The sequence below is a fragment of the Macaca nemestrina genome, chromosome 3 (assembly GCF_043159975.1).
Source record: "Macaca nemestrina isolate mMacNem1 chromosome 3, mMacNem.hap1, whole genome shotgun sequence".
Lineage (NCBI taxonomy): Eukaryota > Metazoa > Chordata > Mammalia > Primates > Cercopithecidae > Macaca > Macaca nemestrina.
Genome location: NC_092127.1, coordinates 159,389,119 through 159,398,461, shown reverse-complemented (window position 1 = coordinate 159,398,461; position 9,343 = coordinate 159,389,119). Strand labels below are relative to the sequence as shown.

General features: G+C 45.0%; 1 protein-coding gene across 7 annotated transcripts in view; it reads left to right on the top strand.

Annotated features, from left to right (window-relative positions):
• Positions 1-9,343, top strand: part of LOC105487750 (TBC1 domain family member 1) — a 248,177-nt gene that overhangs the window by 191,112 nt on the left and 47,722 nt on the right. The gene's annotated exons all lie outside the window — the stretch shown is intronic.

The following is a 9,343-nucleotide window of genomic DNA, read 5'->3' as shown; positions in this document are numbered from 1 at the left end:
AGGTGGTGCGGATGCTGAAGCTCGTGTGGGGACCACATTTTGAGAACTTCTCCCATAGACTGAACTCATGGTCTAGGTTCTGTCAGCTGTGACCCATATGCTGCTGGAGGGAGTGGCCAGATGTCCTGACCTCTGTGCCCACAGTGAGGTCCAAGCTGAGTAGGTTTGACCAGCAGCTGTCATCACAGAGTGAACAATGTAAATAAGGAATGTTGGGTGGTCTGACATCTTTTAAAAAAAATCCACATGGAGGAGATCAGAGGGCTAAGTGTGGGCAGCAGTCAGAGTAACTCCATGTGGTTATTGCCCACTCACTGTCTGCTGTTTTTCACCTGTTCTTCAGAGTGTGGTCAGGATGGTGGCCTTGCCCAGCACAAGAGGTCCTTGTCCTTCTGACCACCTGACCCGACCCACCTCTTACCATCTGCAGGCACTCCCTGCCCCTTCCCTGAGCTGTGGGGAACTATTTGCAGTCATCAAATTCATCATGCTGCTTTCTTTTAATTCCCACACTTGCCAAGGTGGGACTGCCCCTCATCTCTGGCATTCCTCCTTCCCAGCTGTGTGTCAGAACTCAGCACTGGACCTTTCCCCTTTCCCCACTCCCACCACCCCCACCCCTCCCCACCCCCCCCACCCCTCCCCACATCCCCCACCCCCACGAACATCTCACTTGGGATCATCTCTTCTGAGGTTGGGCCTGCACAGCCGCCCTCTGCACTCTCGCCACCCTATGGGCTGCCCTTGACCCCTTGGCACACAGACCTGCAATCGTGGCCTGCTCAGCTGTCTCCTTAGGGGTGGAGCTTGGTTTTCTTTCATCAGTGTTCTGCGATGAGTTGAATGCATGATTGCTCACAGGAAGGTAGGGGAGGGATAAACACCTTGTGATATGTTTCTTTTTTTTTTTTTTTTTGAGACGGAGTCTCGCTCTGTCACCCAGGCTGGAGTGCGGTGGCCGGATCTCTGCTCACTGCAAGCTCCGCCTCCCGGGTTTACGCCATTCTCCTGCCTCAGCCTCCCGAGTAGCTGGGACTACAGGCGCTCGCCACCTCGCCCGGCTAGTTTTTGGTATTTTTAGTAGAGACGGGGTTTCACCGTGTTAGCCAGGATGGTCTCGATCTCCTGACCTTGTGATCCGCCCGTCTCGGCCTCCCAAAGTGCTGGGATTACAGGCTTGAGCCACCGCGCCCGGCCGTGATATGTTTCTTACAAGGTTTTATATGTAGAAAGTTGTATGAAAGTGTCAGATATCTATATATGAAGTATATGTGAAGTTCTATGATAGTTTTGCATAATTTAAGAGCTGAGTCCCAATCCCTTGGGTCGAGAGTTGCCTGGCACCCGGGGCCTGCTTGTTTCCCTCCACTCTGCGTGTTTGTTACTGGCCCCTCATAGGCTGTCCCAGCCCTCTTTGACTTCCCTCCTTTCGGCCCAGTCTTTCCTGAGATGCTCCAGGCTCCCTGGCCTCCTGCGTCTCGGAGCTCCTCTTGTGTTTGTTTTCTGTGCTCAGAGCGCCATGGTGCTGTTGGCCACAGAGGAGGCGTCTGGGGTCCCTCGGGGCAGGCGCAGCAGGAGGAAGCTGTCTCCAGGGGCATGACCTTGGAGCTGAGCACTCCAAGAGGAGAGTCAGCCAGACAAAGAAAGGCCAAAACTCCACCCCATCCCACCCTATTTCTACGTGACCATGGGCCCTGGACACACCAAGACGGTGACCCGGGGCCTCCTATTGTTGCGGGGAGCCCCTGGGAAAATGTTGGTATTTTCTTCATAGAACAGTATTCTCCAGTATTCTTCAGTAAATCAACTTTCTTTTTTATCCCCAATCCCAGTCTGATTGTGAAGAAGTCTAAGAAACAGAAAGATTTTGCCAAATAGATTATCTTTTTTTAGAACAAAATAGATAATGATATTAATAGGAACTCGGCACTTACTCTTGTCCAAGTACTGTTTTTAAGTGCTCTCAAGGATGTTTCATTTAATCCCCACAATAAAGCTGTGGTGGGGGCGGGGGAGTGGATGCTATTATTGTCTGTGATTTATGAATGAGGAAACTGACACACAGAGGGGTCAAGGAGCTTGCCCGTTTCCTGGTAGTTAGTACCAGAGCTGGCATCATCAGTTGCCTGCTCCTTTTCCTCTTTGCTTTTGTATCCATTACCCCAAGGCATTAGGATGAGCCAGCCAAGTTCTAGTCCTGGCTCCACCACCCGGTTAGCTGTGTGTCCCGTGCCTTGCCATGGAGGGATAAAACCAATTCCTAGCTTATCCATTGGTTGTGAAGATGAAATCAGTGGGGTACTAGTAAAGCAAACTGCCCGGCACATAGTAAGTGCCCAGAAAATGTGACATCGGACCTCTTTAAGCTTCGGTTTCCACATCTGGGAAGAGAGTGGGGGTTGAGCTAAGTCATTTTCCAGTGTCCCTTTCAGCTCCACGTTCCTGTGAGCACTGACAGTTTCCTCACAATCCTGAAGAAAGAAGGAAAGTAAGGGCGGAGTGGCGAAGGTCGCCATTGTGACGTGGCTGCTGGTGGGAAGTCCCTGGGGAGGCAAGGCCCAGCTTCCCAGACACAGCCCTCAGGTGCTCATCTTGGTGGCACTGGGCCATGGTGGGCTTTTCCACCCCAGCATGTCTCATAAAATTACAAGAACCACAGTTGAAAATCAGTGTTATAGAAATGGTAACAGGACAGGGCAAACTGTTTCAAAGATCAGCACTTAGGATTCTGGCTGTGGTTGAATATTTGTTTCTCTTTAGTTTTGTTGTCTTTAATCAAGAACTGAGAGCCCTGACTTTCAGCTCCTCAAAAAGTACAGCTTCCTTCCCCTTGCAGATGCAAAAACAAACGTCATTTTTTTCCAAGGATAATTTTCTCCCATGCATTATGTCCTGTCTTCAGCTTTTTCTTGATTCTTCTCCAGCTCCTGTAGACCTCCCATTTAGAGCCACCAGCCGCCCACCACCGGGGCTGCGCAGAGCTCCTGCTGCTCTGTGCCCTGGGCTCACCCAGCCAGGCCTGTTCTCTGTGCCTCTTCCTGGTTCTCTTCCCTGGACTTCCCACTGCCATGCGGTCTTCGGTGCTCCTCTGAACTGTTGTCATGACCTCTAACCAGACTGAGTCAGGACTTTTGACTTCCTCATCTCTAAGTCATCTTCCACAGCCTTGGAAGTTTACCCTAAACAGCTATTTTGGGAGAGAGTGGGGATAAAGATCTGCAGGCCTCTTGCTCCTGGCCCTTGTTTCTGCTTATCTTGGCTTCTCTTTTTAAGTATGTGTGTGCCTCTCTCCTCTTCACACCCCTCCCCTCCCATGGCTCCCATCTCAGGCAGAGTTAGGTGCTCTGTTCTGTGTCCATAGCTCTTTTTCGAGCACTTGTACTCATCATTTGGTAGTGGCCTTTCATGTGTCTGATCCACTATGTTATACACTCCCTGCCTGCCAGGATATCGTTCTGGTGCTGAAGAATGTATATATCAAATCACTTTTGCTTTAAAAACCCCCAGTCTTCTGGAATTCCCAATTTCTTACTAATTAATATGTGGATTGACTAGACCTTAAGCAACCTAAAGTCAGCCGGCCTTGTCTTCTGTATTCATGCGCATACTATCTGGTCATTAGACAAAATAGGTCATTTTCAGTGATGAGTTAATAATTACCTGCACACCTTGTTTATGCTGGTCCATTTACCTAAAATGGCTCCCATCAATTAAACCTGTATGGATTTTACCTGTCCTTCTAGAACCACTCCCCTTTCCACAAAAACTGACAACAATGATGGTAAGAAGAGTGGTAGTTGACATTTTATTAAATGTTTACTGTGTGCAGGCTTGTTTTTTTCCACACATTACCTAGCTCACAATAACCCTATGAGCTAGGCAGTACTATGCAGATTTCGCAGATTAGGAAACTGAGGTGGCAAGTGATCAGATAACCCATTTGAGGTTGAGTAGCTGGATCAAGGTAGAGCCAGGTTCGGTCCCAGATACCTGGCTCCAGGGCCCATGCTCTTGACCTGATAAACAGCCGAAATTCATCTTTCTTTGCTGAACTTCCGGAACACTTTCTTTGTATTTCCCTTATTTTAGTAGTCTTGTACTTCTCTGCTACCCTGATTCAAACCTGGATTTCTAGCAGCATGCCTGGCATGAGGCAAGAACTTAACAGTATTTCTTTATACCAAATGAATGTTGTCTTTAAAACATTCTGTTTTCCTCTAACTAGACTGTCATATAATGCAACTGTGGGAAATAATCAGGTTCTCATTGGAGTATTTTCTATAAAAGATCCACAGAAGTCATGTCAGGGTTAGGAGTGGACTTGGGCAAATGAATCCGTTCATTCATTGAATGTCCCATACGTATCTGCTGTTTCCCAGGCATGGAATATGGCAGGGAACACAGAAATCTCTGCCTCCTGGGCTCTGCTTTCTGGTGTAGTAGAGGTAAAGCTGCTCATACTTTGTAAACAGTTTGACAACATTAAGTCTACATGGTCATTTTACTTTGTTTTTTCTAAGAAATTTCCTTGAGCTGTTGGTAACAGCAGACGCTGCAGATGTTAATCCCTGTTGTTGTTAACTTTTCTCCAGAGATTTAATGTTCAGTTTTCTCCTTTCCAGAATCGATTTATGTTGTTCAAACAGAGGGTTGAGAATAACTGGAATTTTTTTAACTTCTTTTTTTTTTTGGCATAGAGTTCAGAATTTTCAGGAGGGATGAAGAGAGTTATAAAATGCTCTATGGTGGGTAACACACAGAAAAAGCCAGAAAATTGGAGAATAAGGATCTGTCTTCTCCTTTCCTTCTAGAGCTCCTCTTTCTTACAGGGCATTTAACATGTGATTTAATGTCATGTCCTTAAAAGGAGGAGAACTGCAGTTCAGAACTTAATGTCAGTGCTTTGTGAAAATGCAAGAAAGGATCCCTGTATTCTACACTTGAGAGAGCCAGATACTAGACAAATAGGAGGTCGTGTGCACATTGCTTTTTCTCTTTCTCGATCATGGCATTGATTCTGTTCATAACAATGATGCAATGTCGTACTCTTCCCCACACATTTGTGTGCAGATAGAAAGAATGCAACAGAACAGAGTTGTTGGGGAATAATTTGGCATCTGAAATATGGACATACCAGCATAGATCATATTTATGACTCTGTTGGGAGTGTCACAGCAATGATTTAATAGGAGGCAGTTGTCTCTAAGGCCTCCTGAATTATGACTGGTTTTAAAATTCTTAGAACCCATTGGAGGCTATTGTTTCTGGAAGGCTACATAATTTAAGTTCTCCACATCCTGTCATTATAGGAGATGTCAGAATAGTAAAATCTAATCCTGGACTAAGGTGTTATCACAGCCCTTTGGTTTGGTGGCTTTGCAGACTTTATAAATATGCCTGTCAGTGCCTGTGGTCTCCACAGTTGGGTGTCAGCGGCGAATATCATTTCTCACATTTTGCATGGAGGGACTGGAACCCAGAAGGCATGCATTTTCCCAAGAGGCACCAGCACAGTTGGCCCAAGAGGTAGAGCAGCCCCTCCTTCAGCTCAACCTCCACTACACCGAGCCAAGCCAGTTCCTACACTGGCCTCTGTGCAGCTGTCTCTCAGCAAGAATGCAAGTCAGGGAGAGAAGCCAGATCCCTGGGATTGTTCTAGAGAACAGAAACCTCAGAGTAGCCCTCCTTAGACCACCTAACACATCGCATCCCTGCATACATATAAGGGACTCAATGCTGGTAGGATTGGCTTAGGAATGATGTAAGTGAAAACAGTGCCTGGGTTTATCATTAGAACAAGGTTCTCAGCTGACAGTTGCTTCGGACTTTGATTTTATTCTCCTCGACCTGCCACTCCGCTCGAGTCCACATCTCTCAAGATTGCACATGCCTGAAGGAGCACTGATTACAAAGCTGTAGCTTTGTCCCCAGTCTGAATCTTTCTGCATTGTTGAGAAAGCAGCTTACTTGGACTGAATCAGCAGGCCAAATTTAGAACAAAGATTTTAACTATCTCCCTTTATAAATTACTGAGCTATTTTGTAGCCAGCTACTCTTTAATATGAACAAAAAATATTATAAAACTTTGTTGTTAATCTATACAACTTTGTTGTTAAACTATAAAATCTGTAATTGTGAAATGAATTTGGATAAAGGAGATACATTTTTACCCTTTCCCAGGGTTTAGGAGAGACAAAATGGTGAGATTTTAACTCTGAATCAGAGGTTCTTATTAGAGGTGGTTTTGTTCCTCCTGACCCCTAGGGGACATTTAGCAATGCCTGGAGGCATTGATGGTGGGCAGATGCTACTATGCCCAGGGAGACTGCTAAACATTCTACAGTGTATAAAACAGTTCCTCGTGACAAAGAATTATCCAGCCCCAAAATGTCAGTAGTGCTGAGGTTGAGAAACCCTCGTCTAAACTCTTGGGTTTATTTGCTAACCTTTACAGTGGATCAGCTTTTACTTAGTTCATGCAGAGGTGAAATTAATACTAGTGCTCAAATATGTCTTTGACTTGGCCTGGGTCCCCTGAGCAGGTCTGGGACAAGCTCCTGCCATGTGTTGAGGACCTGAATTCAGGCAACTGACAACAGTATTTGAACTGTGTTCTCAGTGGTGGGAGTGAAGGAGATGAGCCCATGTGCTAGTAAGTGCATAGGGTTGCATGAGGAAATAGAGAGTAAAGCTGCAGTGTGGAGCCCTGCTATTCAGAGTGTGCTTGGAGAACCGGCAGGGGAGGCATTATTGGGGAGCTTGATGGAAATGCTCCCCTCAGACTTGCTGATTCAGATCTTTAATTTAGCAAGATCCCCAGCGAGGCTTGTGCATGTAGAAGTTAGAGAAGCATGGGGTAAACTTTTCTTTTTTTTTTTGTTTTTACTTTGGAGGAAAATACACCTTTTTTCACATCATGGCTCTGACTCTTACTAGCTGTGTGACCTTGGCCAAGTTATAAAACCTCACTGCACCTTACTTATTTTAGCTGGAAAATGGAGATCATAATATCACCCATCCTATGAGATTGTTGTAAAGATCAAACAAGCTTATTTGTGTCAAGAACTCATATGGTAAAAGCTCAACAAACTGTCGCTATGATAGTAAGAAAAAGATCACAAAAGTAGAAAACATTAGGCAGACAGCTTACGTCTTAAACCTCACAGTTGTCATCACCAAACAATACTTGTGTTTTTGCAGATCCAGTTTCTCTGAATACTAAAATAAAACCGGAATTTGATAAACTTCTATAGACAGTGGTCCTTGTCAGTAGCCCAAGTGGCAGAGAGTACATGGATCTGGGGACAAGCAGCCTCTACTGCTAGGAATGTTCCATCCTCCTGGCTTGAGTTACACCTGCTCATTGTGATTCCGAATTTGAAAGGAACACAGTAGGAAGTTTCAAGACCTTGGGTAGAGGAAGGCTGTGGTAAACAGGAAGGATGAGATTAGAAGGAGTTTAGGTGAGGTAAACCCTTGTTTTACTAGTAGGGTTTAAGAATATCCAGGTCAGGTGGGCGTGGTGGCTCACACCTATAATCCTAGCACTTTGGGAAGCCGAGGTGAGCAGATCACCTGAGGTCAGGAGTTCGAGATCAGTCTGGCCAACACGGCGAAACCCCGTCTTGACTAAAAATACAGAAATTAGCCAGGCATGGTGGCACATGCCTGTAATTCCAACTACTCACTCAGGAGTCTGAGGCAGGAAAATCACTTGAACCTGGGAGGTGGAGGTTGCTGTGAGCTGAGATCGTGCCACTGCATTCCTGCCTGGGCAACAGAGCGAGATTCCATCTCAAAAAAAAAAAAAAAAACCAACAAAAAAAACACCATATGTGTGTGTGTGAGTGTGTGTGTGTGTGTGTGTATGTGTATCCAGGTCAACCCCACCTAACCCTCAGCGGAGCTCCCCTCTGTTGCCTGGCTGGGTCCTGGGTTCTCTTGACACACAAGAGATTGTGAGAGTGCATGGAAACGCTGCCCTCATTATCAGGGCGGCGCCTGCCATGCCATCCAGAATGCCAGAACACCTCATAGGACTTAGTTTTTGGAAATGAGACTGTTGCAAACCAGTGGGAGATATGCTTCCAATGTGAGGTAAAGCAGAACGTCAATCACAACTGCAGTGTCCCTCAGAATTCCAAGAGCCAAGACGGTGAAAGAATAAAAAAAAGAAAGGAAAGGGCTCAAATGAAAGACTTCAAGCTGCAGAATAAGATGAAATAAAAGGATTCAATTGAACTATATCATATTCAGTAATGACTAATCCTAAGTATACAGGTTTTGGGGTGAAGGGATTTGTTTTGTAAGTGTTTTGCAGGAAAATATTTTTTCCATCTTTGATTTTAATTAGAATAGATTTGCATTATTTTCCCTTAGTTTTTATTTTTAAAATATTTATTGCCACAAGTTTAGAAAATAGAGGGAAAACATAAATAACAGTACATGTAAACCCAGTATTTTGTCCCTTCTTTTGTCCAACAGTTATTTCTCAGGTACCTACTGGGTGCCAGCAACTGTGCTCAGTGTGGTGACCAAAACCCTGGTCAATGAGGCAGCAAGGTTCTAAGCTTGTTAGAGCTTACGGTTGAGTAGCTGAAATTTTGATTTTTTTTCTGTGCCCCTAGTAAATATATGATAGCAAACAATAAGAGCTATTTTTTGGTTTATTGTGTTCTTACTCTGTGCTGGGCCCTGTTCTCAGTGGTTTGTAGCCTATTAACTCAGTTTGTTTCCCAGCACTCTGAGGGGAGGCTCTGTCATTCCCACTTGACAGATTGGGAAGTGGAAGCATCAGGATGTTAAGCAACTTGTTAAAGATCACAAAATCAGTAATGACAGAGTCTTGATCAGAATCCCGGCAGCCTGGCTCCAGAACCTGCACTATTAATCAACGAACTGTACTGCCTCTCATAATACGTATCAAATTGAGATGATACTTTATAATTTCAATTCTTGCTTTTCTATTGAACAGTACACAGTAACATCCTCCTATAATACCTATAAACCCCCAAAAGATGTAGAATCTTAGTTTATTCATTTGTCTGATGGGATCATAATGAAATAAGACTCTATAAAGCTATGTAATTTAGACATAGGAAACATTTGGATTGTAGCGGTATGTGGTGGGAACAAATGGTCTTCTGAATCAGGAAGGGGTGAGTTAGACTATGCCGGTGTACCTACTTACTCACTGTGTGACCTTGGGCAAGTTTCTGAACCTTAGTTTCCTTTCCAGGCTAATATCTGCCTTCTGGACTTGTCACCAGGATTAAATGAGTCTACCTACATAAAATGGCCGGCACAGTGTCCAGCGCTTGGTAGAGGGTCTGCTAATGGTTAC